Here is a 19,284-nt window from a genome sequence, read left to right as displayed (position 1 = left end):
GAGGGGGAGAGAGAGAGAGAGAGAGAGAGAGAGAGAGAGAAACATCAATGTGCGGTTGCTGGGGGTTCTGGCCTGCAACCCAGGAACGTACCCTGGCTGGGAATCGAACCTGGGACACTTTGGTTCCCAGCCCGCGCTCAATCCACTGAGCTAAGATTTTTTATTTTTAAACAGAAGGGAAGAGAGAGAGAAAGAGGAAGAGAAACATCAATGTGTGGTTGCCTGTCATGCAGCCTCTACCGGGGACCTGGCCTGCAATCCAGGCATGTGCCCTGACTAGGAATCGAACCAGTGCAACCCTTTGGTTCACAGGCACTCAATCCACTGAGCCACACCAGCCAGGGCTATCATCGTGCATTTTTTAAAAACTTAGCCAGGGTACATGCCTGGGTTGCAGGCCATAACCCCCAGCAACCGCACACTGATGTTTCTCTCTCTCTCTCTCTCTCTATCTCCCTCCCTTCCCTCTCTAAAAATAAATAAATAAATAAATATTTTAAAAAAAAACCAAAAACTTAAACAACACTGATGAATTTTGTGCAGCCATTTTAATGAAGTTGGAAGAAGATATGTAACATTTTTAGCGCATTATGCTTTATTGTTTCAAGAAAAGTAAAAATGTAACTGAAACTCAAAAAAAGATTTACACAGTGTAGGAAGAAGGTGCTGTGACTGATCAAACATGTCAAAAGTGGTTTGAGAAGTTTCTTGGTACTACTGACATTTTGGCCAAATAATCCTTTGCTGTGGGGCTGTCTTGTGCATTGGAAGATATCTGGGAGCACCCTTGGCTTCTAGTGTCTATACACTAGAAGCCAATAGTGGAAGATAGTCAACATACTCAATCCAAGTCAAGTCAATAAAGTTATTGGTAAAAATGGAAAATGTGTCTTTTATTTTATGGAAAAAAAACTAAACAGATTTTTTGGCCACCCCAATATTAGTGTAGGGTGCCAGAAAAGGAGAAGACAGGAAATAAGGAATTATGGTACAAACGCTCCCTAAAATAGTATCAGATGCTCTACAACGGAGAGCCCTGGGTCAGGGAGAGGGGGACATGGAGATGGGGGCATGGAGAGGAGGGATGGGTGTGTGCTAGGCAGAGGAGGATTCGGCACAAAGGCCTGGGGGCAGGGAGGGGCCCCAGGGCAAGGAGAGGGGCACTGAACAGGGTGGTAAGCAAGTTCCAGCATGCTGAGTGCTGGACATTGCCATGACTGGTGTGTGTAAGGTCGAGTCCCCAGAGCAAGGCCCAGACAATGAAGGAAAACGAGTGGGCACCATGGGAGGGGTGGGGGCTCTGAAGGACTGGTAGATGCAAGCCTGTCCAGAGACAGTGCCAAAACTGGCGCTGACCCAGTGTTACCAGGCAACAGTGTAGGCCCCCAGCTGCCAAGTGTTCTGATTTGTCAATGAAGCTGCACGTCTGTGCGATCTTCTGATTTTCATGTTGGCAATGTGGAAGACAGGACAATGGCCCCCCAAAGATGTCCACACCATCCTAGTTACGTGGCAAAGGAGAATTAAGGTAGCAGATGGAATTAAGGTTTCTAATCAGCTGACCTTAAAGTAGGGAGGGGATCCTGGATTATCCAGGGGGCTCAAGGCAATCCCAAGGGTCTGAGAAGTGGGAGTCAGTGTCAGAGTGACGCAGTGGGAGAAGGATGGGATGAGCTGGCTTTGAAAACGGAAGGGGCCACAAATCAAGGAAGCTGGAGAGGCAAGGAAAAAGATCTTCCCCCAGAGCCTCCCAAAGAAGTGCAGCCCACTACAACACGATTTTAGCCCCTAAAGCCAGCGTTGAACTTCTAATCTGCACTGTTGTAAGCCATGCATTTGTGGTGATCGGGTACAGTAGCCAAAGGAACCTAATACAAGCAACTAATTTTAATATTTAAAAAGAGGCGCTGTACAATCCAAACAAAACTGATCACACATCAGGCGTGGATCACTTTTGCCCAGTGCACACTGAGGAGATCTGAGAACAGGTCCCCTCCTGGGGACCCAGTACCGAGCCTGTCACACACTCTCTGGCATGCATTCCAGGTTAACTACTAGGTCCTATACCTTTACAAACTGGTCATAAAATTCTCCAGGGTTTTCTAGAAAACAAAAATGCTTAGCTCTAAGGAGTTCTATTCCCAAGGGACCTGTTAGCCACAGCATGAGCACACTGCCTAGACATCACCCTGGGGCCTGAGACTGGCTTGGAGTACAGGATGGAACAGAACCCTTTTCCACTCTGCCTTCTCCCGCAAACAACTAGAAGCGAGAGCTTTTTCAGGTTCCTGGGGGAGAGCCAGTGCCTCCCTCCCAGCTACCCACTGCATACTCTCCCGCCCAGAGTGGCTCTTCAGCACCCACTGCAGTGACAGCACTTTGATTTTTTTTTAAACAACAGAGAAACACTTTCCAAATAAGCTTTTTTTTAGTTCCCCATGTTCAGATCAGAGCAGAGCTGCTTGGATTAGAGGTGGAGTGGAGGACCTGCCCACTGACCACTGAAAAACTGTATGAAAACCACAGCCCAACCCAAATCTCACTAAGTTCTGCACCTGTCCTGCCTGGTCAGCCTGTGGCTCTGCCCCTGGTCCAACCCCTCCTCCTTGCTCAGCCCAAGCTCGATGCTTCATCCTGAGGCCCGGTCACAGCTCTGTTCCCTCACCTGGCAGTCCTCCAAAGAGGAAGACGCTGTTCCCCAGAATTCTCACTCTTCCTTCCAGACTCAACTTACTCATCCTTAACTCTGAAGCCTTCTCTGACACCCAGGCTCACTCTCAGAGCCAGACAGCACCCTCTAGATAGACCTCCCTCTCCAGGGACAGAGAGGACTTGTCCCCACATCAGAAGCCACTCTCTGCAGACCACAGCTGCCTGGGGGCAAGAACTTATCACCTGTGTATTCCCAGATTATAGCACATGATACCGTGTCCCCAGTAGACATTAAATAAAGGCTGGGTGAACTGGCCTATAAACTAATTTTTCTGTACTGCTCTAAGTTATTGCATTGTGGTGTTTATGAAATGTACCAGGTAAAACCTCACTTTTAATCTTTAATAAAGTGAATCTACCTAAATTAGGAACTCTACATTACATCTTAAAATAATTACCCTAAAGAAATGCAGTTTTAAATTTTACAAGTAGTGTTTGCTGCGGTCATTACAATGAGGCATATAGGAAGGAACCCGCCTGCAGGCTTGCACACACGGATGAGAGCTTGCTGTGCTCTGCTCAGGAGGAACTCCCGAACAGGGGGGTCCTAGTCTCCTCTCTCGCCCTTACCTTGTGTGCAACCCTTGACTAATGCAGACTTTAGCCCAGGCGCTCATCTGCTTTCACTTCTGCTGCCGCTCCCCTCTTCCCCAGCCATCCAGTCACTCCGCAGTTCTCGGGGCCCCAGCACCTGGACATCATCACCATAAAGGCTTCTCGCTCTCTCTGCTTCCACTTTCTCCCAGCTTCTAACCCATGACACTCCTAGAGGCTCCCCTGAGCCCACTGTTTAGCTTTTCAGCCCACAGGAGCCATCAGAATCATTGGGAGAACTCTGGGAACTGCTGTTGGCTCCCACATCCACGGTCTGGAACAGGGCTGTGACAGGCATTTTAACAAGCTCTCCGGGCCACGTGATCTGCAGATGCACCCAAGGGTGGAACAGGGCTCACGCACACACCCCCAAACCAGCCCTGAGGCCCCGAGCTCCCCACAGACAGAACCGTGCGCTGGCCACCCCTCTCTCTGACACACACCCCTGTGCTGGCTCCAGAACTGCAGCCTGGCCAGACCCCTGCCCACAGAAATGGTGCCACTTTGCAAGGCCACTGCCAGAGGGCCCCTCCCCAAATGCTGAGCTCCCCTGCACCAGGTCCCAAGGCCTCTGCCACCCTGTGGTCTCTCAGCTCTCAGCAGACCCCCAGCAGGCAGCCCACACCAGGCACTCACCCCACCTGCCTGCTGGTGCCTCCCAAGCCCACCCCAAGCTTGGCCTCCTGCTGTTCCCTCTGTCTGAAATGCTCTCCCATCTGCCTTCTGCTCCTGAAACTATTCCGTCCTTTGAAGTCCAGCTCAAATCCTATTCTCTCCCTGTTACCATTGTCTTCTCAATTACACTAAGTTCTTGGTGGCAAGAAACGCAGCATTTCACTTACACCCATCACGAGTTGCCCATTTCCAGACGCTGACCCAAACATTCTGCCCAACTGTCCTAAGACTGTCTTTGATTCAATGTTCATAGTTCTATATCAACCGGGCTGCCTTCCATAAAGTAGCATAAAATATTTCTCTGATCCTGTTTCCCAAAATTTTCAGACCCAAAGTATTAGTTCTTATACCCAGGATAACTCTGGGTATCAAACGGGCACTCAGGAAAGACTTGCTCTCAAACGGAAATGTGCCTTTCTGGCCTGTCAGTACTCCTTTATCATAGTGACTGTGGCGGGGTGGGGTGCGGGGAGGAGGGTGCAGACTGTGCATGGTAACTTCAGCTCTCATGCTTCATTCACCTCAGAGTCTTAACGAGTTTATGAAACAAAACATTTAAGTCCAAACCTCCAGGGCCTCCAAGGAGAGCAGGGCAGGTATTGACGCGTCACTCTTCACCATCCCTTGGCTTGGGAACTCATTTCCAATCCCTGAGAAAGTGCTCACACCCCAGCCTCTGTAGGAACTGTGAGACCAGAAAATGACCCAGTGACGAGAGTCATGGCTCACTGCCTGCTGAGGAAGGAGATGCTCTGCATTTTTATTCACATGCAACTGTTTAAGGCTATCAAGTGCTTCTGTATGAATTTGATCACATTTTAACAATGGCACTACCAAAAGATTTTTAGTACTTAATTTCCATGTGTCATGTTTAAAGAACCAATGTGCACTGCTTCAGGATTACAGACTAAAAGGAAATGGTACCTTTCCTTGAAGAGCAATTTGGGCAATTATTTTCACACAGCTTTAAAAACACCAAAAACTATATAAGCCCAGAAAGACTTCCTCCCAGCCAAACTGACTGGAGTCCTCCAGGTCCCTGCTCACTCATCCAGGCAGCTTGAGGTCTCAGAATTCTGTGTCCCCGGGTGGAAAGTTGAGGTGTTCACAGAAACAGCTTCACGAGGCTCCAAAATCAGACAAGTATGGGAATGAATTCCAGGTGGACGCAGGTGAGTAGGCTCGACCTCTCTGTGCCTCAGCCTGCCCCACCTGTGAAAGAAAGGCTTCCTTCCCACGGTTGCTGTGAGGGTGCAGTGAGACAATGGAAGCACCTGGAATGGCTAGAGAGTGAGGTAGTGGAAACAACGTGGTTCTGGATCTGACACAGGTGGCAGCAAATGCAAGTGAGGCCCTTATTGACTGCAGCCCAGCAGGCTGCTGACCCCTCTGGGCCTCAGTTCTTACACATGCAAAAAGAGCCATGGTTTCAGGCTTTTCAGGGTCATGGTGAAAATTAAATTAAACCCTGTACATAAACAAAGTCGCAGAGGGCCTGACACAGGAGACATTCTAAAACCATGCAGGGCTCACCCTCCCACACCTCTCAAATGTTTGGTTTTCATGGGCAATCACTACTGGAGGAAAAAATGTTTTCCTCCAAACTCTAAACACCAAAGAATATTATTAAATCACTCAGAACTGTGAGGGGGAAGGAGTGACGTCCAGTAGCACCAGTGGCCAGCCCCCATAGCCCCGTGGGAGTCTGTTCAATGCCCAGCACCACACCCTGCCCTTTTCCGGGTGCTTATCTAAAAGCCTTGACAGTGAATATCTTGCTGGATGTATGGGAATGAACTGGCTTTTCCCACAAGCCAAAATTCATTGCTTCTTCGAGGGCACTGATGCCTTATATTCCTTCATTAAGGAAAACATCCCGACTGACCCACAGAGTGACAATGCCCATGACCACAGTACAAATCACAACCACAGAAGAATAAAGTGAAGACAGCTCTTTGAGAAAACTAATTCCTGAGTGCCATACCACCAGCTTCTGAGCAATACTCAGGTATATGTCACAGCAGAAAAGAACTGCTTTCCAGTTTCCCCTGCACAGCCAGCTGGTGCTGACCCCTTACACACCTTCTCATTCAGTCCTCTGTGCCAGGGTTCCTAAACTGGCCCCCAGACCAGCAGCATCAGCAACACTGGGAAACTGGTTGAAAATGCACACTCTCAGGCCTCACCCACTCCACACCCACTGAATCAGAAACCCTGGGTGTGGAGGCTGGCAACGTGTCCAACAGGTGCCCTGGGTGACTCTGATGTGCACTGGAGTCTAAGAAACACCACTACCTGGCTGCCAAGGGGTTATTACTAGCCCCGTTTTAGAGATACGGTAACTGAAGCTCAGTGACTAAAATGCCCAAAGCCCCACAGCCAGGAGGCCAATATGTACCCAATCAGATTCTAAAGCTATTTGTCGCATGGCCTTTGTAGCCAACATGTCTGCACCCTTTGGTGCTCTCAGCTACAGAGCCCCCACGATGCAATGAGGACATTACCTTAAGAGGGGTGGGAGTGATAGGAAGGATGAATCCTGTACTTAGAACTGATTAATTATAGATGCTGTTAAATCCACATCATGTATCATCCCTAGATGGTCAGCCATCCCTCAGGATGAGCCTGCTTCTCCCTGCTCCACTTATCAGTGGGGTTGCCATTGAAACGGGTAGTCCCTTCATTTGCAGCCCTGTGTGCACCCAACTCCTAGCAATGCTTTGAACAGGAGGAGAATTGAATGACCCACTCTGTCTCCAGAGGGCTTGAAAGTACAGCCTGGACACAGCCTGGACACTGCCTGGACCAGGACCAGCGGGGAGACTCTCTATGCCCAGGTACAGTGAGGGGTCCAGCACCTGGGCATGCTGAGAATGAGTCACCAGAAAACACCTAACAGGCACAGGCAGAGAGCAGTTTAACAATGTGGTGGGTCTGGTTCAAAGGAAGTCTTTTTTCTTTCTTTCATTTTCTAATTAAACCCTAAATCTACCATCCATCAGTTCAGGCTGTCCATTGAATTCTTGACATGGAGTGTTTTCATAGACCATAAGATTAGAAGAAATCTCCTAATTCACAGTTCCCAGCCTTCTAAATAGAGTTGGTGGTGATTTTCAGATCACAAGCTTATATTATAATTTAAATAAGTACCCATCACACTGGGGGACTTTCTACAGGAGCTGGAGGAACAGGAGGCACCTGGGTTTGGGAGTCACAGACTCCTAGCTGCGCCAGTGCCTCAGAAGCGACCTGGGCTCCTGGAGCACTCAGAAGGCCACAGCAGAAATAGATCTGGCGCCCCTGGCGAAACGGCAGCACACGCTGAACCAAGTGTGTGTATGTGTGGGGGCACTCAGTCTCCATGTGCACACCTCTGACTACAGATATAAGCATTCCTTCAGTTGTGACCACTGTACTCTGGGCAAGGGCAGAAACAGTTCACACTCCATCATTTGTCAAGTTGCCTGCTATCTGCTTTTGTTATTTGTGCTACACTCATTTTATTTGTATATAAATGTTTTAGGCAACCTACAAACAAATGTAGAACATGCAGTAAAATGAGTTGCTTGACCTCATTACCTCAAGTATATCAAGCACAGGAGTAAAATAGAAAGACCCATGTATTTTTTAGGGTTTTTTTGTTGTTGTTGCTTTTATGATTTTTTTTGATACTTGCCTAACATGCATATGCTATAAAAATAGTTAGCAGAGAGCCCTGACTGGTGTGGCTCAGTGCATTGGGCGTTGTTCCACAAGGTGAAAGATCACCAGTTTGATTCCTGGTCAGGGCACATGCCTGGGTTGCAGGTCCGGTCCCTGGTCGGGCGTGTACAAGAGGCAGCCAATCGGTGTTTCTCTCTCACATCAATGTTTCTCTTTCTCCCTCTCTAAAAATAAATAAATAAAATATTTTTTAAAAAGTTAGCAGGGAAATAACTGAGATGGCTAGCTTTGTTTAATGTCTTTTGAAATTTTCATGAGCAATCTAAGCATAATGGTTAATACATGTGTAAGTTCATGTAAGTGGAATAAAAGTTTCATGAAAGAACTTTTCAATGACTTCTCTACAGCTTTTCTTGTAAATTAGTCTTTTGGTCCTGAAGCTTCTCTAAAGGAAGTTGTACATCTTTGGAAATTTATCCCTTATTCCCCCTTGACAGCCAGTGGGCTTTTACCAAGTTTAAATACAAAGTTTATCATAACAAAATAACTACTAATATAACAACTATTGCTTACAACCACATCCTGTACTCCTCCACCCTCCCCCAAAGAAAGGTGTTGGGATGCTTTTTGTTCTTTTGCTTTTGAGAAGTAGGGGGATTGATCAGAAAAAAGTAAGGTGCTCCATTTAAAATTTAGAATATGGCATTTGCTAACTTTGGAAGCCACAGTGTTCTTGGCCCATCATGACATGGAGTAGTGTTAACTGTTAAGTTTTGTGCTTCCAAATAATTTTTGCTTTTAAGAATTTCTTGATACTCTTACAGCCTGTCTTCAGCTTTGAGCCTTTATTCTATTTGTCAGGTGCACAAGATTACCTTTTTTAGCCTTCTGCCTTGTCACCAACCATTGCTACTTTGTGGCCACGCACTTGGAAAAAAAGGCCACATAAATCTTTCCGGCTCCACTCAGTGTCTGAGGACACCCTGCTTCCTTTGCTTGCATCCCTCGAACTACCTCCCTCATCCTATTTCCTCCAGCAAATCTCTCCTTAGCTGAGGAGACTGTGTTGTCTCCCTGTAAACGCTACCTATCCTGAGTGGTGTGTCTTTCAATTCTTCCTCTTCCTCTCTTCTTTAAGTAATGGAGCTAAGTTGTACAAAAAGCTCACCCTACAGACTACTTTTTCAGTACCATGCAAAAGCACCAAACAGAAGAGGTGTATTTTTTTCTTTTAGAATGGAAGCTTCTCCAGAGGAGAGACGATGGTTTTTTATATGTCCTGTTATGCCTAGTACACCATAAATGCTCAATAAATACTGATGATGGGGAGGAAGTTACCTAACCTCTCCTCTGGACCTCAGGTTTTCCATTCACAAATAGGTAGTAATCCTATGTTATATGTAAGGACAAAATACAATTTTATGTGAAGGGGAAAAAAGGCTGCTGTAATAGCTTTTCATTTCAAGGCATCAAAAATTTGACTGCCTGACTAAAAAACAGGTATGGTCAAACAAGCCCATAGATGGATGCCACTGAATACACTCGCAAAGCCACATGCACATTTATTTCATGTTTTTGTTTTCTAAGTTTCTATTTTTAGACAGCTTGAACAAGCTAATTAAGAGGAAAGAAAATTCCACTAACTTATCAGCAAGCTTGTCAATTTTCAAAAACTCAAAAGATGGTTGTAAACAGTCATTTCAACAATGTGATTTCTCCCCTCACCATCTTTTTTTTTTTAGAACTTCAATTTTTTAATAGTCACACTGAATTTCTAACTTTAACATTTATTCTTACTAGTTTGGTATTACTTTTTGTTTTTAAAGGTTTTATTTATATATTTTTAGAGAGGGAAGGGAGGGAGAAAGAGAGAGAGAGAAACATCAATGTGCCGTTGCTGGGGGTCATGGCCTGCCACCCAGGCATGTGCCCTGACTGGGAATTGAACCTGTGACACTTTGGTTCACAGCCCACGCTCAATCCACTAAGCTACACCAGCCAGGGCTTCGCCATCTTTTTTTAAAAAATAAATATTATTTGAGGTAGGAGATACAAATTTATTTTCCTTTTATATTTATTTATTAGAGAGAGAGGAAAGAGGGAGAGAGGGTGAGAAGCATTGATCGGTTGCCTCTTGCCCGTGGTCTGACGGGGGACTGAACCCACAACCCAGGCATTTGCCCAACCAGGAAACAAACCTATGACCTTTTGGTTCACAGGCCTGACACTCAACCAAGCAAGCCACATTGGCCAAGGCTCACCCTTAATCTTAATTACATCATTTCACAGTCTTTTATCAGTCTATTATCAGTAGGGCTTTAAGCAAGTCTCTTCATTCCTACGAAACTGGGTTTTTCAAATAAGGTAATAGGTACACTATTTTGGAATCCAGCAGACCTGTTCAAATCACAGCTCCATCACTTACTGGGTCAGTGACCTTGAGCACATGACCTAAGCTCCTGAGTCTCAGTTTCCTCATCTGCAGCCTGGGGATAATACCCACCTGGTTGATACAAGACTGCTGGACAAAGAGCAGTGGTTTTTTGCAAGAACAAGACAGAAGAGTGGAACCTGTAGTAAGAACAATGAAATGTTGTTCCCCTGCCCCCAGGACCACTTATTCACAACCCAAACCTGCACTAAGCACCTACCATGCTTGGGTCAGAGACAGAGCTGTATGCTGGAGAAACAAAGAAAGACGGGACAGTCACTGATCTCAAAAATACCAGTGTCACAAGAGCTCTGAAAACCCAGACAACATGATAAGTGCTCCAACAGACTGTTTGGGGTGGTGAGGGCTCAGAGAGAAGTTAGCAGGGCCCAAACGCTGATGCAGCTGGCTGGCAAAGGCTTGGCAAAAGTTTGTTTAAACTGAAGATAGCAGTTGAAAGTCCATCAGAAAACTGGGAGTAGCACTAGATAATTCTTCACAGACTCTCTAGCCTCAAATTCCCCAAATCCAAGTCCTTTGAATTTTCCAAGGCTCAGGGTCACCAGGTACTCATGCCATAAAATGACAACTGCCATGGTCACCCATGCCCCACCAACCCAACAGGAATGTTCAGGGGGACAATGAGAACAAATACCAAAAAGCTTTGAAAACTTTAATGTGCTTCCCAAGAGTATAACTATGACAATCCCATCCATGAAAATCTCTTAGTGCTTTAGTCCACGAAGAACTGAAAGGTCCCACTCCTCTTGATGAAATGGAGAAGAAGAAAAGAGGGAGTAAGGGAGGAAGAACAACAGCGGAAGCTGCCACCACCTACCCTTTAAGTTCAGGGAAAGCCAAGCCATAAAACAAAGGAGAGTGCCAAACACTTTTCATCTACTTTTGCAGGACTCATCAGAATCCTGACTCTCAGGAAGTTCATACCTTATTACAATATGGAAGACATAAAGAGGCAAGCGTATTTCTACAGAGAATGTCTACAAAGGATAGGTCATTTTTCAAGGCTGCATACACTATGCTAGCGAGGTAGGTACCATGACTTGGAAGTTTTACCTTTTTTCACACCTCACACAGGTGCTTGGTACAACATACCTTGCTGGGAGAGAGTTCTCCACAGAACTCCCTTACCTGCCAAGCTCAGGGTGCAGGGAGGTAAAAAGCCTGTGTAAGTCCAGAAGAGATCAGTACATCCCACAGGACAGTCCAGACTCACTCCTGGTGCAGGGGCTGGAGGGATGCAGTCCTGAGTCATGCCTTAACAATCATTTGTACTTTACCAAACTCTTTAACAGCCAGTATCTCATTCAATGCTTCTAAAAGAATAGCCCAGTGAGACTGGTAAGGATAACTAACTCACTATTAAAACTAAAGAAACAAAGAAACTTTTAAAATGTACAAATAAAAATACAGATAAATGAAAGGTGAGAAGATGCGGTTTCTCCAACACAATCACTTATTCCCAACACAAACACTGGAACAAGTACTATTCAGAAATAAACTGCAGTCCCTTTGAATGTTTAAATACAGAGGAAAACTCAATTATCAGTGCAAATGCAATCACTGCTGTGCAGGATTCAGTACATGGTTTTTGTCAGCACCTGTCATCTGGTATCTAGAGCTACAAAATACACAAATAATTGGAGGGTAGGAGGGAGACAGAAGGGCACAGATATTAAAATTCACTCTTCAAAATCATTTTAACTTTCTATTCCAAGCCCTTCTTTACAGGGCATAGTCTAGAGATGGAAATTAAGAACTTAATTCTCATTTTCTCCTGACCATGTTCTTGTGTGAATGGTAAAAATAAAAGAGGGAGATAATCCTGAATATCTCTCTCTTAAAAACAAACAAACAAACAAAAACCTAAAATGCCATGGAGAGAGCCCTGGAAGGGGGAGCTTGTAGATCTGGCACTGTTACGGAATCGCTGTGTGACCTTGAGCAAATCACTGCATCTTTGGGTCTGTTTTCCCCATCTCAACCCCAAAGGTAGCTAAGCCTCCATCCTGTCTTCAAGCACAGACCAGATGCATTCCCAGGGCAGCAAAACTGTGAAGGGGCCCTACACTGAGCCCCTGGGCTGAGGAATGTCCTTTCACAAGCCCCTGTTGGGGTTTCTGGAGAGAAAATAGCCCCCTCTGCAAAGCCACTTGGCCAACTCCAGGGCGCAAACAAAAACCTGTTGGCAAGGACTCCTCTAGGAAGGACCAGCCTCTCCCGACGCGCTCGGCTCCCGGGGAGCCGCCCCACTGGGAAAGAAAGGAAGGGTCTCTTTCCACGCAAGCTGACTGAAGAGTCGGGCCCCCACGCACCCATTCACCCACACGCAGAGGCCCAGCAGGACCGCCGGGAGGGGTCTCTACCATCCCACGCGGAACAAAGGCAGCTGGAGCCCGACTCTGCCGCCCCCGTCCCCGCTGCGCTGTGGGGGTGGGGTGAGGAGGGAGCCTGGTCCCTAGGGAGGGGAAGGGAGCCCCGCTCCAGCCCGAAGGAGAGCGGGGTCGGGCTGGGATCCTGAACACAGAGGACCCCTCCCCCGATTCCTAGAGGTATGGGGTCCGGGCTCTACACGGGGGCAAGAGGGAGAGCAGACTGGGCTCCGGAGAACAGGGGCGCCCAAGTCGGGAGGGGCAGAAAGTGATCTAGGGAGAACGGGCGGGGTTGTTCCGAGCTGAGAGGTAGAGGGTGAGGACCAGGAGGGGCTCCCGGAGCTGGGGCAGGATCAGGGGAGCGCCAGACTCGCCGGATAGAAAATGAAAAGCTCTCAGATAGGAAAGGTGTGCAAGTGAGTGAGCGCGCGCGCGCGTGTGTGTGTGTGTGTGTGTTTCGGGGGCAAGAGGGAGGTCCTTGCAGCGGAAAGAGGGATCCAGATTGGGAGGGGGCCATGCTCGAGCCTGTGGGGCGAGGTCTGGTTCCATAGATGGGGGTCCCGCCAGAGGAGCAGACCCAGCTTGGGCTGCAGGGATGCATGCTTGGGGGGCTGATTCCCGGGGAGCCTGTGTTCTGGGGGCGTCGGCTCCTGGGGGCGAGGGAGGGTCCCCGAACCCGGCTCACCTCCGCTCCTTCGGGCCGGCCCAGGTGCGCGGCTACGGCCGTCAGTAGCGCTGGGGAGGCGGGAGCGACCGAGCCCTGGGAGCCACAGCCGCCGGCGCCGCCACCACCGTGTCTAGCTCCGTTTGACACCCACACACCAGCCAACATGGCGGCCGGGAGGGGGCGCGCCGGCAGCGTGCGCGCGCCCGCTGGCCCCGCCCCCCGTGCCGCTCAGGCCCCGCCCGCGCCTACCGCCTAGTCCCGTAGCACCGCCCACGCCCCCGTCCGCTGCAGCCTCCACCCAACCTTCCCACCACCGCACAGCTGGAACCTACTGCGGAATCCCCTATACAACCTCCTAGCCCCCACACATGCGTCCCGACTATCCCAAATGCCACACATACCTGGCAAATTCATACCCCAAAACCATGCACTCCGCAACTTCATTCAGGTCCACCGAATATCCCCCTCCACCCTATACACATTCGGCAACTCCTCGCCACCCTCTCTCACGCACACAGACAGCCTCATCCTAAGCTAAAACTCCCGTTCTCGCGCTTTGCAATACGCATTCGTAAATATTGCTGGAATAGAGGCTTCTTGGCAGGAGACACCTGGGCGCGGTGAGGGGGCTGCTTGGGGGGGGCACTGGCCACGCTTGGTTTCTTGAGCTGGATGCCAGGGTCAAAAGTGTTCACTTTGTGAAAATTCACTGATGTACACTTTAGATGTGTGCACTTTAATGTACGTGTGTTATACTTTAATGAAACACGCTCAAAATTATTCTGAGAAGGGATGCATAGGCTTTACTAGGCTACCAAAGGTGTAGTGACACTACAAAGGTAGGGCCTCTTGGCCCTGAGGTGCATAGCCCCGGCAGGAGGGGTTACTAGATACCCCTGGTGCAGCCTTGGCCTTTCACACGGCCTCAGTCTCAAGGTAGCAACAGGAATTGCCTCTTCCTTTAGATTCAACCAGCACCCACAAGGCACCTATTATGTGCCCTACGTGATGCTTGGCACTGAAGGAGACAAATACAAAGCCAGGAAAAGGCAGACCCTGGAGAGTTTCTCAGGACCTCACCTCTGCCAAACCTGCTCCAGCAGGGGTAGGCACTTCAGAGACTCCTGCCAGCAGATCTGGGGAATGGATCAGGGCTTGGCAGACAGCACCATCCATGTTGCCCAGGTGACATCAACATTATGCCAAACTCTGGTTTCAGGGAAGCTGTGTCCAGAACTTTCACTCTGCCCTCACTCACTAAGGGATCTTAGGCAAGTCTCTGTACTTCTCTGAGCCTCAAATTCCTCCTCCCGATGGAGGAGCCAGATGGACCAAGGCACCCCTTCTGTTCTCACAAGCTGAGATCTAGACTAGACTTCCCTTCTCTGGCAAAGATATAAGCAGGAGAAGACAGGGGAGGAAAGGAAAGGGGAGGGGAAAGAGAAAGAGAGAAAGAAACTAACACATTTGCAATCCTACACAGCCATTTTCTCTTTGAAAAGTCCCACACTGGTTCTAGATGCTAGAAACTCCTCCAACAGTTTGCTCCTGCCCTTGACGGGCTCCCTGACCCTCCCACTGCTCAGTGTCCCTTCTCCTCTAGGAGAGTGAACTAAGTTTTATGTTGCCTGCTTTGCAGCAGGAACCCAGGCTCCTCATCCTAGAGAAGACACTCAGCGAGTCCAACACTCCTTATAAACCACAGCTCTTTGCTGGGCCTTCCTAGCCCTTCTGGAAGAGAAGAACTTTACATGAAATCATGGCCCCTAGCCTCAGGAAGTTTGCAGCTTCAGGTGAATTATGCCAACACATACTGGGTGCCCAGTTCAGGCTTGAGTGCCTTACATAGATGAGCTAAACCAGCACTGCCTGACCACCTCCCATGTGCAGTGATGGGATGTTCACTAGTGATGCCACCCACATGTGGGCACTGAAATGAGGCTGGTGTGACCAAGGATCTGAATTTTTAAGACCTTATTAACTTTAATTAATAAATTTAAGTAGCTGGATGCTGCCACACACCGAACAGTGCTGGCCTAGAAGGTTTAGAAGGTGAGCATTCTTTTTCTTTTTAGACTTTATTTATGCATTTTTAGAGAGATGGGAAAGGAGGGAGAAAAAGAGGGAGACAAACATTGATGTGAGAGAGAAACATTGATCTGTTGCCTCTTGTATGCCCCCACCAGGGACCAGACAGCAACCCAAGCATGTGCCCTGATGGGGAATGGAACTGGCAACGCCCTAGCCCAACTGATCCACACTGGCCAGGGCAAGGTGAACATTCTTATTGCTCACATTTTATAGACTAAGAAATTGAGGCTTGGGTAGATGCCAAGTCTTGGTCAGTGAGGCTGGTTTCCCTATATGCAAAACCCATTCCTTTCCCCACTTAGCTAGCAAGTCGTTGTAGTCACAGAGATAAGATGCAAGCTTTGGACAGAAAGCTGGATGCAGGTAAAGCGATGATAAGTTAACTACAACCCAGGAAGCGAGTTGGAGGGCATGAGATTGAGCCAGGCTGGAGCATGGGAGACAGTTTCCAGAGGCTGAAAGACCACCACACATGGGCACAATCAAAGAGAACATTGCTTCATTCCTCGAAATCATTTCTCCTTCCTGTACCCCCTTTGAAACATATTGCCCTCTCACTTCCCTTTCTTAACGCAGCCTCCTGAGGAGCCTCAAGGTCAGCAGCTCTATTCTCATTTTACCAACGGAAAATCAGAGGCAGCATACCGTAACGCTGGGTTTCAAACCCAGGTTCTGCAAAGTCCACAGTGTGTAAGCAGTCTTGCAGAGGAGGGTGCCAGATAAGCCAGACTGTCCAAGGTCAGGACACAGAGCTAGAGCAGACACTCATCTGCCCTTCCTAGGACTTGGAGGTTGGTTCCAGATGCATAATGAAGCAGAGTGATTGGGGCTGGCTTGAGTGTTGTGTTTCAGATGCAGAAGGAGATGGCTCTGTAGGTCAGGGGTATCTCCAGAGTTAGGGAAGGAGGCTTCAGTGGGGAAAGAACTGTGGGCAGGGAAAGAACATGTGCTGAGTGAAAAGCATCACTGAGTAAAGGTGCAGAAGGAGGTCCCAGAGGTTAGCCCTAGATTCAAAACCATATCTGGCAGAAAGAACCCTGTGCTGGAAATCCAAAAACACCTAAGTTCTTGTCCACTGATTTGTTGCTTGACTGTGGTCACACCACTGCTCCTTCCAGGCCTCAGTTTCTCCATCTTGGAAATGGTATAATAATCCCTCCCACCTTATAGGATTGCACTACAGTTCAGAATGAAAAAGTAGAGGAGAAAATATTTTGGAAACTGTAAAGCCCTAGATAGGTGTTAGCGGTGATTCCTATTAAGATACAGAGAAGAAGCTGTTCTGGCCCCTGCAGGTCCTGGAAGTCTAAAAGGGCAGGGAGGTCATGAACATGAGCAGGAACTGAGGCTCTGAAATTACAAGGGGAATCTTAAGAGAAAGGGCTGTGAGAGCTCAAGAAGGAAGTTCCCTTCTAGTTTATGGAGAGGGAGTGATCAGGGCAAACTTTCTGGAAGTGGAGGCGCCAGATCTAGGAAATAGTAGTAACATTAACAGTAACAGCTAAGTAGTGAGCGATGTGCAAATGCTTTGCATAGGTTATCTCATTTCTTTTTCATCACAACTCTGAATTTGAGACCATCACTGTCCTTAACTCACAGATGAGGTTCAGAGAGATCCAACTATTTGCCCATGATCACAAAGCTAGAAACTGGCAATGCTAGAAAACCCAGGCCTGTCTGATTTCAAAGCCAGACTCTTAGGAAGAATTTGAATAGGCAGAGGGGAGAGATTCCCCCTCCACTCCAGCCCCAGAGATTGGTGTATAACCAAGGCTGAGCCAATCAGAACATCTCTCCCTAGTCATAGTGATTGGCTCAGGAATGGTCATATGACTCAAGATGGGCCAGTGAACCCCAAAACCAGGACTTCTGTAGAAACCATTGAAAAAAATGACACTTCTCTTTCCATCAGGCTACTGAGCTGGTGTAATTTAAGCCTAGAGGAGCTCCACACTGATAGAGTCGGGCTGAGAATGAAGCCAACACAATGAGGGGCAGAGATGAGAGAAAAGACAGATTTCTGCTGCCATTGAGCACTTTGAACCAGCCATGCCTGAAGCTTTCACCCTGGACTTTTTAACACACAAGCCAATACATCAGTTGGAACTATTTTGATAGAAAACACAATTTAAACTGGCTGAAATGATAATTGGAATCAATTGGCTCTTTTAACTAAAATAAAATCTTCCGAGCTGGGACTTCAGGTGCAATGTGTTCAAGGCCCTGGCTCCACATCGTTGATACGTGCTTCCTGGGCACGTTACCACTTTCCTCGGCTGGTGTCTTGACCAGCTTTAAGTTGGCTGCAGCAGATTCTTGCTTTACATCAGTAGCCACACCACCCAGGAGCAGTGTCTCTGTGTCCCAACCAGCAAACTAATTCCTGAGGTTTGCTCTGACTGGAAGAACTTAGATCTCCTGCTCATCCTGGAGCCAGCCTCGGGGAGTCTGATGTCGAATGAAGGTGATCAGCACAGGCCAGTCAGGCCCTGCCCAGGAGTCAGGGGCAGAGGTACAGGAGGCAGAGCAGACCGGGGAGGTGCGCAGCAATGCCCGCCATTCTGATGGACTCCCTTTTCTTCCTCCACCAGTTTCTTCCGTACCCAGATTCCTGACAGTAACGATCAACCCCATTTCCAAAGAGTTTTCATTTAATTTTTTGACAACTCCAGTCTTTATACTTATTGTATTTATTAAATTAATCGATAAACTGTTAATTCTGCTTGGGATTTACGTAATGCTTTTCATCCAAAGCTCTCTTTGCATCTCAAGGACAAGTTTCCATAACCTGCATCAGCTTTCCTTGCTAGGGTGGTATGTGTAACTCTAAAAACACAGCATCCACTTACTGTATTTTGCCATGTATAGTACACACTTTTTGCCCAAATTTTTGAGGGGAAAATAAGGATGTGCATTTACATGCATAGTACCTGAAATGCCTTATATCTGTTCTTGTGTTTTGTAGTTATTTGTTACATAAACTTTCTTGTATCAAAAATGTTCAAAAAATTCTAAAATTCCTTTATAATACAAAAAACAAGTATCTAAATATAAATAAGTAAATGAATTAAAAAATTAAAACAAAAGTTTTTTTCCTGAAAGTTTGGGCCAAAAACGTGGGTGCCCATTATATACAGCAAAATATGGTAATATACAGTGTCTACTCACAACATTTCTGTTTCTTATTGACCATGCATCTTTAGGCTTTTCCCCCTCTAGCAGTGAAGATTCCAAGCAAGAAAAGCCACTCTTTGAAATATTTTCTTGGGTCCACAAGGACTAAACATCTCACACGCATTACTTCAGGGAATGCGCACCCTGTACGACAGGTGCTCTTGCTGTCACCATTTTACAGACAAGCGAAGTGAGGTGCAGAGAGTACAGGAGTTGGAGGCCCGCTGCTGAGTGGCAGGGCAGTGCTTTCCGTGGGAGCAGGGAGTGGTACCATCTCAGGGCCCCTTCTCAGAAATGTGCACACTCCTCTTCTGTCAGAGACTTGCTTCCTCAAAAAAATTTACAGACAAGTTGGACACACACCACCTTCATCAAGATTTCAGCTCAGGTCAAGAGTTGAAATATAGCCACTCAAAATGATAACAGAGAAGTCTGTCCAGAAGAGCAGCATTTGTGCTGGGTCTTGAGGGATGGCTAATTATTAGCTATACAGAGAGTGGGGGAGAGCAACCAGGGAGGGGGACAGGCTGAGCCAAGACAAAGAGGTGGGAAACCACAGACCAGTGGTGCAGCTCAGCTGGACTGCAGGATGCCTGGGAGAGAGGGGTGACTCAGGAGAAAATAGCTGGAAGGTGCTGTGGACACATATATTTATGCTTGCTCTGCCACTGTAGAGATCAGCCCCCCTTCTTGGCAGTCCAGAGTTTGGGTATACCCCTGGCTGGCCAGTGAGAATGCATATCTTGATGGCAATTGTGATGGGTCCAGGGGTAGCGTGTGACTGAAGCCAAACCAATAAGAGCTTTACCCAGGATTTTAGATAAAAGCAGCAGTCAAGAGGCCCTCTCTGTGTATGAGATTGTAGGTGCCAAGGATCACGAAGGCTT

At 47.6% G+C, this 19,284-nt stretch overlaps 1 protein-coding gene across 5 annotated transcripts in view; it reads right to left on the bottom strand.

Moving 5' to 3' along the window:
* Positions 1-13,313, bottom strand: part of EPN2 (epsin 2) — an 81,528-nt gene extending 68,215 nt beyond the window's left edge. For all 5 annotated transcript variants that reach the window (XM_028534405.2, XM_028534407.2, XM_036032893.1 and 2 more), the window contains exon 1: positions 13,151-13,313. The gene's annotated coding sequence lies outside the window, so the exon portion shown is untranslated. The remainder of the gene's footprint in view (positions 1-13,150) is intronic.
* Between the last annotated feature and the right edge of the window lie 5,971 nt (positions 13,314-19,284).

The sequence above is a fragment of the Phyllostomus discolor genome, chromosome 8, assembly GCF_004126475.2.
Source record: "Phyllostomus discolor isolate MPI-MPIP mPhyDis1 chromosome 8, mPhyDis1.pri.v3, whole genome shotgun sequence".
Taxonomy (NCBI): domain Eukaryota; kingdom Metazoa; phylum Chordata; class Mammalia; order Chiroptera; family Phyllostomidae; genus Phyllostomus; species Phyllostomus discolor.
Note: the sequence above shows the minus strand (reverse complement) of the source record. Positions and strands in the feature narration are given on the sequence as shown.